At 43.0% G+C, this 20,935-nt stretch overlaps 1 protein-coding gene across 1 annotated transcript in view; it reads right to left on the minus strand.

Moving 5' to 3' along the window:
* The window catches only part of LOC121289375 (adhesion G-protein coupled receptor D2-like), a 275,259-nt gene that overhangs the window by 15,693 nt on the left and 238,631 nt on the right, over window positions 1-20,935 (minus strand). The window lies entirely within an intron of this gene.

Below are 20,935 nucleotides of genomic sequence, written 5' to 3' on the forward strand. Positions count from 1 at the left end.
ATTTTATAAAAATATACAGTGAGTTCTTAGTCCCCTCACATTATATAGCACCTGTAAAATAATAAAATATCCCAAGACCCTTCACAGGAGCATTCTAAAATAAAACATGACATCGAGCCACATAAGGAGATATTAGATCAGATGGTCAAAAGCTTGGGCAAAGAGATAGGTTTTAAGGAGTGTCTTAAAGTAGGAAAGCAAGATACAGGTGTAGAGAGGTATAGGGAGGGTACTCCAGAGATTGGGGCCTAGATAACTGAAGACATGGCCACCATTGGTGGAGCAATTAAATTGAGGGCCTACAAGACGACAGAATTAGGGAAAGCGCAGATTTTTCAAAGGATATTAGGGCCACAGGAGATTACAGAGATAAGGAGGAGTGAGGACATGCAGGGATTTGAAAGCTAGGATCAGAGTTTTAAAGTTAAAACATTGCTTAACCTGGAGCCAATGTAGGTCAGCAAACACAAGGATGATAGGAGAACAGGACTTGATGTGAGTTAGACATAGGTGGAAGAGTTTTGGATGACCTCAAAGTTATGGAGGATAGAATGTGGGAGAACAGACAGGAGTTGGAATAGTTGAGTCTTGATATAAAAAAGGCATGAATCAGGGTTTCAGCAGAAGATGAGCTGAGGCTGGGGTGAAGTCAGGAGACGTAATGGAGGTGGAAACAGGTAGTCTTGGTGATGACATGAATATGCAGTCAGAAGCTCATGTCGGGATCAAGTGTGACATCAAGACTGCGAGCAGACTGGTTTAATCTCAGACTGTTGTTAGGGGGAGGGGTGAGTTAGTAGCTAGGCTATAGGATTTGGAGTTTGTCTGAAAACAATGGTTTTGGTCTTTCCAATATTTAATTGGAGGAAATTTTTGCTCATCCAGTACTGGATGTCAGATAAACATTCTGATAATTTAGCAACCCGTGGATGAGTCAAGAGAGGTGGTGTTGAAGAAGAGCTGGGATAACTCCCCTGTTCCTCGAAATAGTGCAATGGGATCTTTTATGTCCACCTGGGAGGGAAGAGGGGCCACAGTTTAATGTTTCTTCCAAAAGGTGGCACCTCTGACAGAGGAGCCGCCCTTGGTACCACACTGCAGTGTCAGCCTCGATTGTTGTGCTCAAGTCCTGGAAGGGGACTGAACCCATAACATTCTGACTCAGAGGCAAGATTGCTACCAACTGAGAAACAGCTGACATATGTCAACAAATGTTTAAGATAAAGGTAGCTTCATTCTGGAGGCCATTCCTATGACCTATTGTAGAATGCCTACAACTGTAGATTAATATAGTACACTTCACATGTTATAATTCTAGCCACACAAAGGTCGCCATTTAAATGTTCTCATAGACATTACAGTTTGTTTTTACATAGGAGGTAAAGGAGTCAATCTATTAAAAGAAAATTTGGTGTAGCATTACAGTGATATTCAAGTTAATTCAGTAAAGATTAGTGTTAGGAGCAGGCACGTTGTGCACACATTCATTGTTTACATTCATGACCTCTGCTCTTCACAGCTGTGATCTGACTGATCACAAAGCCAGGAGCGCTTGTACAAAAAACACATGCTCCTCAAATGTCTGCTGAACAAGCTTGAAATATCTCTGGTGTTAAGTAAGTTAAGGGTTATTGCAACAGTTGTGGACACTGCAACTTTAGATATAATCAAATTTATACATCTGTGCATATGATATGTGTATATATGTCTCAAATAACATGTTAATGCTCTGTTTTGACATCATCTTGTTATAGTTTTTTTCCCAAACGTGACTTTCTTTGATGCCTGCTTATTCTCTGAATCAAGCTCTTCCCAAAACATTTTGAAGGTGAGAACTATTACGTTTAAAACTAATTGGTCAAAAGGGAATATACCAGAGAAAGAAAGAGAGGTTTAAGACATACAGACGCTATCGGTATACACACATGTATTTTCACAGATGTCTGCGGTATGAATATATTATTTTATAACCACAGGTCCATTATTAATAGTGCGACAAGGAAGTGTTATAGGAAGTTATTATAACATTTAAAACAAAGCATGTGTTACATGGAAGGCTTTTTATTTATAAGTGATACAAAGGACATGGAGCAAGAAACTGGAATTATAATCATTGTGCAATGAGTGAGGAAGACCTTAATGGTTCTTCTATGATGAAGTCATTTATGATAGATTAAATAAATTTGTTTTTTCAGAATTTTCTACTATCTTTTATAATATGTTCTTATTTATTGCTTTAATTGCATACATTAAACCTCCCTCCTTACAGATAAAAATAATAGCATTGTACTTTTTCAATATTGGGTGTTGTTGGAATCTGTTCAAAAATATTGGAATGTCATTAACACGTGGTCATTACCGTAAGTAACTGACAGTGTTCAACAAATGAATTCAATTAACCCTCTCTATAGAATCTTTAAATATTTGCCTATTAGGTTAGCAATATTACAGCTTTACTAATAGACTTCTTTTTACTCCTAAAAAGCAGTAAGATTGGAATCCCAACCTTTTAATTCTACATCCCACACTATTCAAACATCATATTCAAGTAAAGATGCCGCAAAGGTCTGGAGGAGTTAAACAGCGTCTCCGAATCTCGTGGAATCTCCTTATTCAAGAATACTTTAGCAATGTTGAATAAACCTTTAACTTAAGTTCCCACACAAATAAAACAGAACATTTTGTCCTCAGTAAATAAATGTTGAATCTTGTTTCTACTGCTCAATGATACACTTTAGAGCTGAGAACCTGTTTCTAATTCTTACTAATAATTAGTATGGACAGAACAAGAACCAATTAATTTGCCATAGGCAATACCACCAACATACAATACTGATCTTAAAAAAAAACTTCAAGATTGCATAACAAGGTAATAAAGAATAATAAAACTCTCTCAAAAGTAACCAAGCAATAACTCATGTGTATCAGGACTCCACAGAATCCACTGTCCAGGGGAGGAATTCCTCCACAGGCCACAAATATGTTCTCAAATAACACCTTAATGCTCTGTTTTGACATCTTCATGTTGTTAATAGTTTTCTTTCAAATCTAACTTTCTTTGATGCCAGTTTATAGTCTAAATCAGCTCCTCCCAAAACATTTTGAAGGTGAGAACAACTGAATTTAAAACCAATTAGGCAAGATGATGAAAAGGGAAGAGGATGTTTAAATCGATGCAGATTATTCTTTTTGGGATCTTTAACAGTAGTACATCCCAGTGTGAGACACATCTTTCCTATCCCTGATCTGAGAGAAATTCGGAAGGTCTCCTAAAAATGACTGTTAAAACCTTCTTCAGCCATTTTGTAATTATGTATTTTCTAGCATTCTTGTTTGATTGAATGTCTCACAAAGCTTTGTATATGAAGGAAATGAATTAGAGAGTAAATAGTGATGCCATAACATTATGAGCTAGTTTTGTTTCCATGGCTCCACATGCCCTCTGGGAGCCCAATAGGTGACAGGCAGCAAGAGTACATGCCCCCTGTATGGGTGCAGTTGTCCACTCCAGTCTGAAGCCTCACCCCAAGTATTGAGCAGGAAACAGGACCAAATTGTAGACTTGAGAGAGCTGGAGTTGAATTCCTGGATGCCACCAATAGACAACAGCAGCTAAAAGACCCCAAGGCATATGGATTGACCTCAGGGCGCAGAGTTAAAAATAATAACTAGCTTGATGAATTTCCAGCATGTCCCAGGACCCATGCAGACTCAACAGTCCTCAGGGAGGGGCTCTTAAGTCCTCAAGGACCCAGCGAAGGTCCACAAGTCCTCCAAGACCCCAGGACAGATCCACCAGTCCTCAGGGACCTGAGGGCGGATTCACAAATCCTGAGAGATACCAGCACATCAAAGAGGAAAGATCTTCGCCAACAGCTTATCTAATACTACTTCCATTATAAATTTTAAAATAAATAGTGGAACTTAACTACCACTTGAAGAACTATAGTATGGAAATCCTTGCAATGCTGGAGTCCGCTACAGTGTAAAGGTATCCCACAGACAACAAGCTTTTGTTTGAGCACAACTTTCAGAGCAGTTGCTGACTGCTCCAGACAAAATTCCAACACCAATACTCCTTAATAATCACAGTCTATTTCTCTAAGTAGCCAAACCTAACACAATTTTGAAACATAGTGTAAAATTGATTAGGTCTTGTGGACAGTAGTAGGTGAAACTGTCAGTTAGAGCACTGGCTGATCCTACCAGGAATGCAATTGTGCCTGGGTTTTTTAAAATAAGTAATTTTCAATTAAAGCAGTGTATGACACTGGCCAGAACAAAAACAGAATTACCTGGAAAAACTCAGCAGGTCTGGCAGCATCGGCGGAGAAGAAAAGAGTTGACGTTTCGAGTCCTCATGACCCTTCGACAGAACTGAGTGAATCCAAGAAAGGTGTGAAATATAAGCTGGTTTAAGGTATGTGTGTGTGTGGGGGGGGAGGTTTGGGTGAGGGGAGAGAAGTGGAGGGGGTTGGTGTGGTTGTAGGGACAAACAAGCAATGATAGAAGCAGATCATCAAAAGATGTCACAGACAACAGAACAAAAGAACACATAGGTGTTAAAGTTGGTGATATTATCTAAACGAATGTGCTAATTAAGAATGGATGGTAGGGCACTCAGGGTATAGCTCTAGTGGGGGTGGGGGGAGCACAAAAGATTTAAAAATATTTAAAAATAATGGAAATAGGTGGGAAAAGAAAAATCTATATAATTTATTGGAAAAAACAAAAGGAAGGGGGGAAGAAACAGAAAGGGGGTGGGGATGGAGGAGGGAGGTCAAGACCTAAAGTTGTTGAATTCAATATTCAGTCCGGAAGGCTGTAAAGTGCCTAGTCGGAAGGTGAGGCATTGGGCTTCACTGGAACAATGCAGCAAGCCAAGGACAGACATGTGGGCAAGAGAGCAGAGTGGAATGTTAAAATGGCAAGTGACAGGGAGGTTTGGGTCATTCTTGCGGTCTGTCACTGTTTGTTTGTCCCTACAACCACACCAACCCCCTCCACTTCTCTCCTCCCCCCCAACACCCACCCGCCCCCCCCCCCCCCACCGGAGGTGGCTGAGCGCCTGCCGAACTGTCAGCAGCCTATTAAGGCCATTAAACAAACAATTAAAGTAGTTATCAAAGCTGCCCGTCCCCAACATTAAGGTTGGCGGGCAGGCAACTAGCCTCAGCGGCCTTCGTGTTTCTCAGGAAGCCTCATCCAGGGGCGGGATCAATAAATAAATTCTGCTAAATTGACAAACGTGTCCCAGCTCATGTGACACTGTCACACGAGAGGACATGTGTAAATCGTTTTTATCTTTCTTTATTAAAAAATTTCCATATGTACTTAATCTCCCTGAGGCAGTTCCGTGCCTCAGAGAGATTTCTGCGCTCTCTCATGCGCATGCATGAAAAAGCGCAGACTCCGACTCTCCCTCTTCCGCCCCCCCCCCACCCCCCCCACCCGCACAGGTAGCGCTGAGTGCTATCAGCCGTGTGCCACGCTGGGTGGGCCTTAATTGGCCTGCCCACATAAAATGGTGGCACGGAGCTGAACGCGGGCGGCGATCGGCTCCACTCCCACTCCCGACCAGCCCACCCAACATTCAGAAAATTCTCCCCTCTATTTATAACAAGAGGTGTTTTTCAATTGAAACAACAGGAAGGTTCAGTGTTGGCAAACTGTCAAGAGAAAAAAGGTTGAGTCCTTCAGCAGTAGGGCCCCTCAGTTTTTAGAGGCAAAAAAACTGTAAATATCAGCCACCATCTTTAATATAAATCGTAGCTTTTTGCTCATCATTGCTAAATATATAGATATAAAATTTACATCATTTATTGAACTGAATTGAGCAAAACACAATATATAATAAAATAAAAACTAACAATTCCATTTTTACAATAATGCAGTGATAATTCTGTAAAGATACAGATTTATCTCACCTTATAATGAGGCCATCTGGAAAAACAGATGTCTGGCCTACTGTTCAGCCTGTTTTGTTGGTACAGTTGCCAGATGGCCTCATTATGAATGCCTGGCTGAGCTCTAAGAATTGTTAGTGGACTCAGCCATGTAGGCAATGTTAACACAGCTTGCAGTAGAGTGAAAGCTTTGTTTGATTGATATCTTTATTACCTTGTAATAACCTGATCTTTCTTTGAAGAGTTTTTTTCAACACCTGTGTCTTTATTTTCATAAGATTAGAAGGTGTGAAGTGGAGACAGAACTTCTGATTGACAGCTTTTAGAGGTTGTAGGATGACCAATTTTTACAGGGGCTATTTTCAAAGCCTCTTTGCTTATGGTGTTAGTTTCATGAGCATTTCACACACTTGCCAAACTTTCCAATGGCTCATGAATCCTGTACATAGCGGGTACTATAAGATTGGGTATGGAAGAAGCATGAAGGGCATGGAAGCGGCATGGGGAATATGAAGGGACATATAAGGGACATGGGAGCTATGAGGTGGCATAAGAGATACAAGGGTCATGGAGGTGGCATGGAGGTATAAAGGGGCATGGGAGTTATGATGTGGGGGGGTGCATGGGAGTCTTGAGAATGAGGTGATTGAGGGCCTGTGGTCCTAACAGTCATAGTTACGACTAAGCTGATGTCCCAGTATATGAAGGCGGGCCTTCTAGCCTGCCTACCTCTCTTATGGCCACCTTTGTTGCCACCATGGGCCTGCCTCCAGAGGCAATAGGCCCGACTCCATCCTGCCCCATCTCCCTGGGACAAAATATGATGGGGTGGGCCCTCTTTAATGGAGATTGGTTTGCAGAGTCAGGAGCTTTCCTAACACCCACTTCTCATCTCCTTCACAAAAATCTGGCCCTCGGTTGCTGATGTTAAACAGTACTAAAAAAGGGAAAAGTGGTCAGATATTTGGTGCTGGATCCTTCCGACCTTGAACCAGAAAATTTATACATACCTACAGTTAACCTCTGTACACCATTTAAAATTTACAAACAGGTACAATAGCCAAGAATAATTTATCCAAATTAATTCAAGAGAGTACTCAAAAGGGACAGGTACCATTGAACACAATTATAAGATAGCATATCTTCCAATTTATTACGAGCAATACCACAGGAGTTGGATAGTATTTTACAATCATACAAGATGACTTTCAATTAAATTACTATTAATCCAAACTTGAATTTCAGAAGGCAAACAAACAACGTTATCTTAAATCTACCATTTGCTTTTCTGGATTGTTATTCATTCAGAATATCCAGTATCTTGATTATTTTCTGAAAGTGAAATCTCTAGGAACTGCATGTTCATTCCTTAGTATGCAGATTATTTTTCTGTAATTTTGTGTCCCCCGTGCTTGACATCCATTACTCTCCCTATGTCATGCTATGACATGACTCATTGTTCTTCTTAAGTGATGGTTTCCTCACTTATCCAGTTAACTCGTGATGACATGTTGTCAGCTACCATGCACAATTGAAACAAGGAAGGAAGAAACCATGTTGTATATATTAGATGGAACAACAGGCTCTTCAAGAGATGAATGAGAGACTCAATGATTCCCTTGTTGAGCTCGAGTTTATGTATAGTTGAGGCTCCATTTACTTCACTGCACGAGTGACAGCGGACCAACAAATATCTGGCAAAGTCAAGGATGCAGTCTGTTCTGAGAATTACCTCAGGAACTGGGTTTTCCTAGCACAATATAAATATTCGCAGCACAAGTACAGATAGTCTCCTTCTATTGCTGCCATGGTGGGACGGTGGGCGAAGTATTGTCATTCTAATTCCCCAGTCTGCTTGCACCCTGGTTTCTCTACTCTCTGCCTTCTACACTCTTCTAATGAAGTTCAACAGATGCTTGAGGAACACCACTTATCTTTTCATTGGGCATGTTGCAGCCTTACAGAACATAGAGATCAGCAATTTCGGGTCATAACCAATGCTCGTATTTTTTTTTTAGCAAGTTGATGGTAATGATTCTGCACTTGTCTAGCTCCACTAGGTCCATCTTTTCATAAGATCTTAAGAAATAGGAGTAGGACAAGGCCACTCGGCTCCGTGGGCCTACTCTGTCATTCAATGAGATCATTGCTGATCTGATTGTGGCCTTAATGTCATTTTCCTATCTGCCCCCCGTGTCCCTGCTCCCCCATAGTTCTTAACTCCCTCATAGGTCAAAACATCTGTCCAACTCAGCCTTCAACATATTCCATGACCTAGCCTCCAGTGAACACTGGGGAAGAGAATTCCAAAGACTAACAACTCTCTGAGAGACGAAAATCCTCCTAAAAACCTAAGAACATAAGAACATAAGAAATAGGAGCAGGAATAGATCACACAGCCCATCAAACCTGCTCCGCCATTCAATATGATCATGGCTGATCATAGGCTTCAACTCCATTATCTTGCCCTTTCCCCATATCACTTAATTCCCCAAGAGACCAAAAATCTGTCTATCCCAGCCTTAAACCTATTCAATGATGGCGCAACTACGACCCTCTGGTGTAGAGAATTACTAAGATTCACATCACTTTGAATGACGAAATTTCTCCTCATCTCAGTCCTAGATGATTGGCCCCTTATCCTGAGACTGGCCCCCGTGCTTTAGATTCCCCTCATGTCCATCTTAATTTTGAACCCCTTATTTTGAAACTGTGCCCCCTGGTTCTAGATTCCCCCATGAGAGGAAACATCCTCTCAGCAGCTACCCTGACAAGCCCCCTCAGAATCTAAATACGTTTCAGGTTCGATTATCATCCACTTTTAGCTGGGACCATCATCCCTTTTGTCAGTTAATCTCTCCTGCCTTCCATCTAACTCTCCTTTTTGTTCTTCCTTCCCTCCCCCTTCCCCTGTCTCTGGACTTGTTTAAACACCTCTAATTGTTCCAGTTCTGATGAAAGATCACCAAGCTGAAAAGTTAACTCTGTTCCTCTTTTCACAAATGCTGCCAGATATACTGTGTAATTCTGTTTTTATTTCCGATCTCCAGCATCTGCGGTATTTTGCTTTTATATTAGCGTGGTGTACTGATTCACTTGCTACTTTACACATTACTTTCTTAACCAATGATGTCAGCTTAAGTGGAGGGGAGGATCTAGGAACAAGGTAATGAATCATAGTGACTGAAAGTGGGCTTCTCAGTTGTTATGTACACAATTTAACATGGTGTATTCCGCAATATTGAAAGCCACATGAAGTACTGCAAATTCCTTTCCTCAAGAAACCCTACAATATAAATGCACCATGAGTATCTATGGCAGTAGCACACATGCTGGCTCGATCTAAACATAGACTCTAATTCACCTGGACCTGGACTATAGGCAGACTGGCTACAAACCTGCTGCACTATAAAGACATTCAAGACGTGGGGCAGGATTTTCAGGCTCCAGTGGCGATGAGTGCTGCGACAGGAGGGTGCAAAAATTCGCACAGCCGGCCAGTGTGCTGGTTTGATGGCACGATCCCACCACTGGACCATTTTCCTGGAGGTGGAAGCAACGAGTCAATTAAGGGGATGAAATGGCCATTTAAAACCTATTGTCAGAGGCCGACTCGAATTTTCCAGTCAACCTCCGGGATCCTTGTGAGGCGTTGGAGACGAGACATGGAGATATCCTCCCAGCAGCAGATGGTGGGAGTGCTCCAAGCAAACTTTGAGGCCCTCACCACTTTCCCGGCCGCAGCTGCGACCAAAGGCCACCCTGTGGAAGGGTTTTCCCTCCACAAGCTTGACCCAGCTGCTGAAGACATTTGTAGATTTATAAGTTTAGAGAGGTCACCTCAAAATGGACGCGTGCCCTCTCTTCCTTACCAAAACTGCAGGCTTCGTTTCCTTCTGAGCTGGAGGGCCTCCTATTGGCCCTCCAGCTTTGAGAGCCGGTCCACATTGGACATTCAACCTGCCCTCTGCCCACTAATTGGCCAATTCAGGGAAAATCACTGCCGGGTCACTGTCTCCCACACAGTGCAAGGTTGTGACCTCCATCTGACCCCAACCTTGAGATCCTGACCCAAAACCTAAAATCCTGCCTCCGGTCTTAAAAAGTGAAAGACTCATCTGAACCCCTTGATTGTTACTTTTATTCCATGGAATAACACTATCAGAATCAGCCAGCATGCTTGTAACGGACAAACCCTGGAACCAAAAGTGGTGCTTATTAAGCTCATTATTTTCAAGGCACATTATGATTACATTAACTGACCAAGCATCTAATCAGTTATTATTGCTGCAGCGCTTTCACAAACAGTAACTGCTTGTCACCTCATTGAACAACATTTTAACGACTTAGCTTTTCTTGACTTATGTAGCCTTCGATTCCAGATCATTACAGAACTTCCTGATGTAGCCAAGAGCTACCTGTTTAAACATGCATCTGTTACAGTGAGCAGAACATTTGCTGAATTCGCCGGCTGGCTAAAGTGCTAGTGATCTTAGAGTTAACGCATAGACCACTCACTGGCACCATTTAAAACTAGTGTTGATTTTAAGATCAACAGGTACGGTAGCCAACTGGTGTTGCTGCAGAATCCAAAGTGATACAAGGCCTAAATCCTGTTAGCCAAATCCAATTACATACAGGTTTGCCTTATGTTGTACTGATGAGTTTGTGTTAGATTCCTGAAAAGTGGCTGATCAGTGCCACTGAGCATTTTAGACAGCTGATAAAACAAATGGCTTTTCCTCTGCTCTCATCCTATCCTCTTTTTCAATCGACTTTATTTTGTACCATTCATTTAGTTCATAACTGTCACTCGGAGGAGAGCACTGCAAAGCAGTAACTGGCAATCTAAACACCTGACTGCACAATAGTGCTCAGCAACATAATGGGAATCAGTATAGGAACCGGCTGGCTAAACTGACCATTTCAAGAAATTGATCACTATAACTGGATTCTACTGTACATTTAAACACACTGCTCACTCTCCTCACTGACACAGAAGCACGTTTAAAAGTCCTGGCTGAATTTGTAGTCAACAGTAACCCATTAAAAGTTTAAATTTGCAGTCTGCATCCTCCAAAAAATATATAATGAACAGACAATTTAAATGGACAAATGACCCAGCTACAAACTAGTCTGTTATAGGCAGTTTGAATTCTAGTCTACGTTTCACATCAGCAAAATGGCTTCAATCAAATATTTTTTTAAATTAAGATTAGCGTCAGTAAATGTCCTGACCTATTAGGTGTATGCAGTTACCTTTGCATCTAATCTGTTTTAAATATCCTGTTAAATTCATTTTTATCTCCCCCTTTGGTAGAGTTAAGTTATGCAAACTTAGCTTTACAAAAAGTTAAATCCAGACATGTTCCTGTTGCGTTAATTCCTGTTACATATCTAAGAAAACATGTTGAGTGCTATAGAAATTTATTGCTGATCTCACAAAGCTTTTGATCTGTACCATCTTATTAAACTTTTATGAAAAATCAATGAGTTCAATCCTGTTATAGACCATACCACAAACCTCTGTCAGCTGTGAACTAAGGTTATTATTACTGTTGGTGCAGCAATTGTCCAGGTTTGGAGACAAATAGAATTACGTGAATCTATATACCACCAGACTTAAAACAGACACGAAGTGCTCTGTATTAATGATCACTTCTTGTAGTAAGTGATCCCCGTCTGCCACAGACATTTCCCCAGTTCCAGCAGTAATGATTTTAATGGGAGCTGCACAGTCATTTGTCTCTCAGAACAAATTCTAGCACGTCAAGAGGGCAAGCACAAAATTCTCTGAAGACCTATGACACATCCTTTCCGCTACTTTCAAACATACGTTTTGAGTACAGAAACAGAATTATAACAGGGCTTATGAAAACCTAAACCTGAATCAAAATAAATTTGAGAAAATAAATCGATAGAAATACAGCTCAATTTATAGTCTGTTACTCAACCATAAGAACAGGGTCCTTCCACTTAACGTGCATATTAGGTTCTTAGGAATAATGCCTTTCCTAATGAAACAATCTACACCAGTGTCAAAAACATGGACAGTATAATGACTTGCTGTCCCTGGACCAGCTAATAATGGCACTGGCCATTCCATGCCCAACCCTTCTCCCCACCCCAGTTTATTGGACGGGATGCCACCACAACTAAATCATTTAAAAGAGCCTGTTTTTCACTGGTCCTGAAAGCAACATCCTCTGAAATTCAACGTTGAGGTTTTCGTCTGCAACCACTGTTACAGCTGTTCTCGGTCCCAATGATAGACACCTAGGTCCAAATCTTCCACTCAGGATCGGAACCCCTTTTACCGACTCTGATCAGACAAAATGTACCCACATACATTCCTCCAATTTTTCTGGGCAATCTTCCGATTGGGTAAGGGGGTAGAGTGGGTAAGAGGCTAAAGGTGTAGGGTGGGTGAGGGGCTAGGGGTGGATGAGGGGGGGTAGGGTGGGTGATGGGGTAATGGTGTAGGGTGGGTAAGGGCGTAGGTTGGGGGAGGGGGTAGAGTGAATGAGAGTGTAGAGGTAGAGTGAGTAAGATGTTAAGGGAGTAGGGTGGGTGAGAAGTAGGGTGGTGTGGTCAGGTCGGCTTGGGAAGGAGTCGGATGGTGAGGTTGGGTCAGGTTGAATCAGTGGGTCATGGGGATGTCGGGAGGGATGAGCTCGGGTCAGGGGAGTTGGGGGGTTGTGGGTCGAGTTGAGTGGCGGGGTCGGGTTGAGTCGGGGGATAGTCAGGAGGATAATCAGGAGGGTCAGTGGGGAGTCAGGGGTCTAAGGGTGAAGTTGGGGGGAGGCAGAATGAGTGAGTCGGGAGGGTGGGGGGGGTGGTGGTCAGTTGTATAATTACCCAGTTGTTAGATTAGGATTCTTCAGTCTAACATATCGTGAGTAACTATCCAGATAAGGAAGTTGGAACTGTCTGAAGTCTCCAGCTCTAGCTTAGAGTTGGAGACTTTTTCAGAGGGTTCCAGGAAGCAGGGGAATTGCCCATTGGAAGTTCATCCCGGGAAATCCCCACGGAGTCGCTGCATTGGGACTTCCGAGGAGGCCCTTAGCACATCTTGAGGGGTATGTCTCGTCTCCAAGTATCCGGAGACTGGAAGATCTGGGCCATAGGTTATGTGTATGCAACTATAAATGTGAATAAAAACACCATACAATGAGCAAAGGAAGAAGTAAAAGAAAAGAACCTGTATTTAAATAGTGCCTTTCAAGATCTCAGGTCTTCCCAAAATGTTTAACTACATTTTTTGATGTCTAGTCGCTGCTGTAATGTCAGAAGCATCTGATTGAACAGCACTGCACCCAAACCACTCAGAGATCCACTTAGCTTCTCTGTGATTATACCTAGTGGCAACATACTGAAGCCCGCAACCCCATCTTGGTGACGGACTTCAACGCTTCCTCCTGGGGTTGTGTGGGCACCCGGATGGCGCATAATCACAAACAACTGTAGCCATTGAACTTTTTCAAGTGCTCTTTCATTAGTACAGTTCACCCCTACTAACTGTAAAGAAAATCATTCCAAAGTGGACAGGAACATGCCAGCCTCTTCAAATGTTATTCCGTGGAATGGGTCAGTGGGCCTGCATCAGCCTCATCACAGTCGGATTAATTTATATGAAAGAATAACAAAAATAAATTATAGCTGGCGACCCAACTCACTCTTTCAAATGACTCAGTTGATCTGATTATAAAATTGCTTGAGGAAAGATGGAGGGTTATTGCTTTTTTCAGCTTTCTGTTTCCAAAATGGCACACCTTTCAAAGTTATCAGAACTTATGCTCAGGGTAACAACAAAACACAGACCTTCTAGGAAGTGATTATATCCTGAAAGACAGCAAATCAGTTTGAAACTCCTGCTGTTTTCCTGTTGTTCTCTGTATCCTACATCCTCCCATGGGAACACCATCCTGCACCACACTCCTAAATCTGACTCACTACAGACAGGAAAACCCACGTGCTCCCCGGTCCCCAACATCCTCAATTAGTGGCCGTTCAGACATTAGCAGCTTTATTTTTTAAAAAACGGTAGCTTCACCAACTGCAGCTTTAAGACAACAGGGCTGAAATTTAAAAAAAAAGTCGACTCACTCTGAGCAGGAGTTCACTCTTGGGCTTCACAAGAAAGTTTTCTTTTAAAGGGGCAGTAATGTGAAATTAAAGAATATTGCAAGAGGATCCAGTTTGCTCCTAAATACACCCCTTAAACAGAGGGGGTGTAGCCCTCTGATTGCCCACCTCCAAATCTCTCCCCAGGAAATTCAACACTGAATCCTCTCTCCTTTGGAAGGGGAATGTGTGTGGGGCTGAGCCACAATCAGTAGCTAATCTCGGTTGTGTTATGGAATGCCTTCTCCTTTAACAAAAGTACAAAAAGCAAAATTGCTCTCTAGATGCACTGAAACTGAAGTGTCAACCAGCAGATTAGAACCGGGGTGATGTCAGATGTGTGAACTAAACAATTGCTTATCACAAGAGAATTTCAATAGGTTGTGTGCAGGTAAGTGAAGGAACACTTGCAAATGAAGGCTGGGGAAGGTTAAGAACCTGCCTTATATTTAGGACATTAATGGTGGTCTCATGGAGCACTTCAACATAGTGAGTTGAAGGTTGTTGTCAGTGGTAGACATGCTAACTCCAACGCATTGCTGCAAAATGTAGCACATTTCTTTTATCTTCCCTGGCCAGGTAAGATCAATAAACTCTTTGTGCCACTGAGTTGCTGTGCGTAAGATTAGTAATGACTGCTTTGAGTAACTCCTTCCTTTGGGCTTGAACACTTCCTTTTGAAGGCCTTCTTCACCTAGTCCCTGAAAAAGAGTGTCCCGCCTCCACTTTATTTAACCCAACAACATTTCTCCTAATGCCTCTGAACCACGCGGTAGATGTCCCAAGCATTCTGGAAAAATTTTCATTGCTGGTTAAGAAGTTTAGTGAAGAGGTCTGCGCTTTACCATTTCTCACCACCCAAATCCCAGTCAGGGGGCATGGACAATGCTACAAGCTCAACCAAAGTAATCAAATTAGGTTGATCCCAGCAACATCGTGTATATTGACAAGTGAAGGTAGACTTGTGGTAAAACATGGTAGAGAACCCCCTGGCAGGTTTCTCAACTAGTCTGTCAAGGAAGAGGAGTTCATTTCAAAATTGAATTTGAGTGCCCATTAAGACATATAAGGAAATTATTACATGCAATTGTAGATTTAGATATATCAGAAATATGCGAGGGGTAGAAAGTTAGATGTCATTCCATCGAAGACACATTTTTTATGGAACCCAACAAAAATGTTTGCGAGAGCTGGGCCTAGAGGGGACCCCATGGCAACACCATCTATTTGGGCATACATGGTGTCATTAAGACCATAAGACCATAAGACATAGGAGCAGAAATTAGGCCATTCGGCCCATCGAGTCTGCCCCTCCATTCAATCATGGCTGATAAGTTTCTCAACTCCGTTCTCCCACCTTCTCCCCGTAACCTTTGATCCCCTTACCACCAAGAACCTATCTATCTCGGTCTTAAATACACTCAATGACCTGGCCTCCACAGTCTTCTGTGGCAATGAATTCCATAGATTCGCCAGTCTCTGGCTAAAGAAGTTTCTCCTCATCTCTGTTCTAAAAGGTTTTCCCTTTACTCTGAGGCTGTGCCCACGGGTCCTAGTCTCTCCTACTAATGGAAACATCTTCCCCACGTCCACTCTATCCAGGCCTTTCAGTATTCTGTATGTTTCAATCAGATCCCCCCTCCTTCTAAACTCCATCGAGTATAGATCCAGAGTCGTCAAATGTTCCTCGTATGTTAAGCCTTTCATTCCTGGGATCATTCTCGTGAACCTCCTCTGGACCCTCTCCAGGGCCAGCACATCATTCCTGAGATACGGGGCCCAAAATTGCTCACAATATTCTAAATGTGGTCTGACCAGAGCCTTATAAAGCCTCAGCAGCACATCCCTGCTTTTATATTCTAGTCCTCTTGAAATAAATGCCAACATTGCATTTGCCTTCCTAACTACCGACTCAATCTGCAAGTTAACCTTAAGAGAATCTTGGACTAGGACTCACAAGTCCCTTTGCACTCCAGATTTCTGAATTCTCTCCCCATTTAGAAAACAGTCTATGCCTCTATTCTTCCTACCAAAGTTCATGACCTCAGACTTCCCCACGTTGTATTCCATCTGCCACTTCTTTGCCCATTCTCCTAACCTGTCCAAATCCTTCTGCAGCCTCCCCACCTCCTCAATACTACCTGTCCCTGCACCTATCTTTGTATCATCTGCAAATTTAGCCAGGATGCCCTCAGTTCCTTCATCTAAGTCATTAATGTATAAAGTGAAAAGTTGTGGTCCCAACACTGACCCCTGCGGAACTCAACTGGTCACTAGCCGCCATCCTGAGAATGACCCCCTTATACCCACTCTCCGCCTCCTGCCAGACAGCCAATCTTCTATCCATGCTAGTACCTTGTCTCTAACACCATGGGCTCTTATCTTACTGAGCAGCCTCCTGTGCACCTTGTCAAAGGCCTTCTGGAAGTCCAAAACTGAACTCAATTGCTCAAGTTGCCAGGTTCATAAGTTCAATGAGTTCTGATTCACATAATGGTGGCGGGTCTAGATCACCATGATATAGTGCTGCAGCGCAAATATCTATGGCTTCCCTAAGTGGAACATTGGTGAATAGGCTAGCAATGTCAAATGAGCACGTGGGCACAGCATTGCTATCGATATGCAAGTCCTTTATGGCCATCGCAAATGCAAAGGAATCCTTTACTGTATACGTGGAAAACTTGCTCAAAACTGATTGTAACAATTCCCCCAACTATTTGGCCACTTCATGTTGTGCAGAACCTGTCATAGGTAAGATAGAGCATAAAGGGACATCATTTTTGTGCGTCTAGGGCAGCCCATACAAATGTGGACGTACAAACAGTGAGGACGAACCCTGTCATATATCCAACGCGGTAGCTAATCGCTCTTACACAAGTCCAGCAAGCGCCTTTTTTTAACTCAGTCACGCTTGTTAAGGATGACTATTCCCAACCCTTTGTCAGGTTTGCTGATGTGCATGTCCTGGTTGGTCTTGTCCTGGCAATGATGTAAGACATTCACTTTGCATATGAAAGTCAGACAGGTCGTTCAGAATCCCACAATATGTGCGTGCTAGATCAGTTAAGATTCAGCGCCTTCAGTGGACACTGGCTTGTGGCAGGATAGTTGGGAGTAGAGGAGTTCGAACTCAGCAAAAACCTCTTCCCATTTGGTTTGGGATAAAGGCACACCAAAACTCAAACCATGTGCAAGAACAAACTTCTTGCTTTCTGAGAGTACATGGTCAGAGAGATATGTTACATGTTTACACGCAGACTGGAGGAACAGCACCTCATCTTCCGATTAGGCACTTTACAGCCTTCCAGACTTAACATTGAGTTCAACAACTTCAGATCATGAACTCTCTCATCCATCCTCACCCCCTTTTTGATTCCCTTTTTTCTAATAATTATTATATTTTTTAATGTATTTTTTTTCTTTTTCCACCTATTTCTATTATTATTTTTAAAATTTATTTCCATCCATTGTTTTATCTCCACCTTTTAGCCTATTTCAATCCCTTCCCCCCATCCCCACTAGGGCCATCTGTCACTTGCTCATCCTGCTTTCTACCCTTAGTGTCACCATTAACACACCCTTTAGCTAATATCACCACCATCAACACCCCTTTGACCTTTTGTTTATGACATCTTTGGCAATCTCTCCTTTGCCTCCACCAATCACTGGCCCTCTCTCCAGCTCCACATGTCCCACCCCCCTCAAACAGCTTATATTTCACCACATTTCTGTTTCTCTTTAATTCTGATGAAGAGTCATCCGGACTCGAAATGTTAACTCTGTCTTCCTCTCCACAGATGCTGTCAGACCTGCTGAGTTTTTCCAGCAATTTTTGTTTTTGTTTCAGTTGAACTTCAGTGATGGGAAAGTTTTCAGAAACGATAATCAGGGACAAAGTTAACAGTCACTTGGACAAGTGTGGATTAATTAAGGATGGCCAGACCAATTTGTTAAAGAAAAGTCCTGTTTAACTAACTTATTGAGCTTTTTGATTAAATAACTGAGAGGGTTGATGAGGGTAATGCAGTTGATGTTGTGTAAAGGGACTTCCAAAAGGTATCTGACAAAGTGCCACATGATAGACTTGTCAGCAAAGGTAGAGGTCATGAGCTGGACTTTCAAGCACCTGCTGGTGCGTTTGAAGGCGGTCGGGAGGGGTGGGGAGGGACTCATAAAATGCAGCATGTGGCTTTCCCACTGCCTCCCCTCATCTGTCTCCCATTTCACGGTTGGTAGGGAAGGGGCCAGGCAGCTCACCCAAGCTATTGAGGCCCTTAAGTGGCCAATTAATGGGCAACTAAGTGCCTCATTCCACTCCCGCCACTATCTTACCCGCAGCAGGGGAAGGCCCCTGCCAGCAGCTTGTACCAAGTGGGCGGGTGTTGGCCAAGAGTGGGAGATGCACCTCTTTTGGAGGTCGCCTGTGCCCATTGGAGGCACCCTTCCCACCCCCAAGGTCACACCCCCTTTAACCCACACCCCCGCCCAGCCTGTCAAACCCAGCCTCCCATTCCCTTCACCCCCTTGCTTGGGCCTGCCAGCTAGGCCCCGATGATACCCCAGGCTTACCATCCAGCTCCATAACCTCTTCTTGTTCAAGGACTGACTGTAGTCTCAGCAGTGGGCACTGCTCAAACCTGGTGCTGCTGGGATTACAGAGCAGCTGGCCAATCTGATTGGCTAGCAGTACTCTAAGGTGGGACTTTCTCCCCAGATGGGGCCATAAGTCTTGATCTTTGTTAAGTAATGCTGCTTCCAGCATAAAATGTCTTTTGTTGGGTGGGGGTGGGGTGGGATGGGGTGTGGGGTAGGGTGGGGGGCAGGTAGCCGACTTTTTGGTGGGTGGGCTTCCTAGTGGCATTTCAGTTGGGGGTGGGGGAGCGGGAATATGGTGCCCTGTAAAATCCAGCCCCAGGGATAGTAGCAACATGGATACAAAATTGGCTAAGTGACAGAAACAAAGAGTAGTGGTGAACGTTATTTTAGACTGGATGAAGGTATTCCCCAGGGGTCGAAATTGGACCACTGCTTTTCTTGGTACATATTAATGTAACTAGACCTGAGTGCAAAGGGCACAATTTCAAAATTTGCAAGTGACACAGTACTTGGGAGTATTATGACCTGTGAGAAGGGTAGTGATAAACTTCAAGGGGACATAGACAGGGTGTTGAAATGGGTGAACCTCCTCCTATCTTGCTTGGCAGAAGGATTAGGAACCAAGTGGTTAGGATCTAGAATGTGCGACCTAAGAACGTGATAAAGGCAGGTTCAATCATGGCTTTCAAAATGGAATTGGATATTTACCTAAAGAGAAAATAGTTTCAGGATTCTGATCAAAGGCAGGGGAGTGGGGTTAGCTGTGATGCTCTTGCAGAGAGCTGACACAGACACAGTGGGCCGAATAGCCTCCTTCTGTGTTGTAATCATTCTATGATTCTATGAAATGAAAAACAAATCACTATAAACTAGCTGAAAATGAAGTACAATCTGTAAATAGCCTATGGTAATGTATAAACTGAAGAAGGTAACAAAACTGTTGATCCATTCACATACCTTACAATAATTGGTAATTGTGGTCATGAGATTTAGGCTGCATTGACACTACAGCTGCAGCTTCAAAGTGAAGTGGTTTCAACTTACACTGATGCCACAGTTAGACTATTAAAACAACTCTGTACCATCTACAAGATGCACTGGAGCAACTCACCAAGGTTCCTTCAACAGCACCTTCCATACCCACAATCTCTACCCACTCCCCAGAAGAACAAAGGTAGTAGGTGCATGGAAACACCATCACCTACAAATTCTCCTCCAAGGCCCTACCTGATATTTGCTTTGCTTCATAATCAGTTTTGGGGTTCACACCCAATTTACACTACATAAGCTAGCCTTTGTGCAAAGCTAAAATCGCAATGAGTCTAAATGGATGGTGTGAATATACTGTTAAAGATAAGAGAGAATATGTAAAACAAGCCATTAATTGCTATCAAAGCTGCTTCCTAACCAACAGCTTAGCCTAGCAAGGTGTATGAAGATGATGAAATACACTCAATAGCTTTGTGTATCCAAGGCCTGACCATCTTCACCTGCTTCATCAATGGACCTCCCTTCACTGTATGGTCAAAAATGGGGACATTCGCTGATGATAGCACAGTGTTCAGGTCCATTTGCAACTCCTCAGATACTAAAACAGTCCATGTTCACTTGCTGCAAGATTTGCACAATATTTAGGCTTGGACTGGTAAGTGGCAAGTAACACTCATGCCACACAAGTGCCAACAAGAGAGAATCTAACCATCTCCCCTTGACATTCAATGATATTACCATCTCTGAACCTCCCAACACCAACATTCTGGGGGTTACTGTTGACTAGAAACTTAACTGAACCAACCATATGAATACTGAGACTACAAAAGGTCAGAGGCAGGTCAAAGAATTCTGCAGAGAGTAACTCACCTCTTAACTGTCCAAAGTCTGTCCACAATCTACAAGGCCCAAACCAGGAGTGAGATGGAATATTCTCCACTTTGTTGAGATGAGTGCTGCTCCAAAAACACTCAAGAAGCTTGACACCATCCAGAGCAAAACAGCCCACTTGACTGGCACCCCACCAACCATCACCAGCACACAGTGGCAGCAGTGTGTACCATCTACAAGACGTACTGGAGCAATTCACCAAGGTTCCTTCAACAGCACCTTCCATACCCACAATCTCTACCTCCCAACCCCACCCAGGAGAACAAGGGTAGTAGATGCATGGAAACACCACTTCCTGTAAATTCCCTTCCAAGTCATACACCATCCTGATTGAGAACAATATGGTCATTCCCTCACTGTTGCAGGGTCAAAATCCTGGAATTCCCTCCTTAACAGCATTATGGGTGTACCTACACCACATGGACTGC

The sequence above is a fragment of the Carcharodon carcharias genome, chromosome 16, assembly GCF_017639515.1.
Source record: "Carcharodon carcharias isolate sCarCar2 chromosome 16, sCarCar2.pri, whole genome shotgun sequence".
Lineage (NCBI taxonomy): Eukaryota > Metazoa > Chordata > Chondrichthyes > Lamniformes > Lamnidae > Carcharodon > Carcharodon carcharias.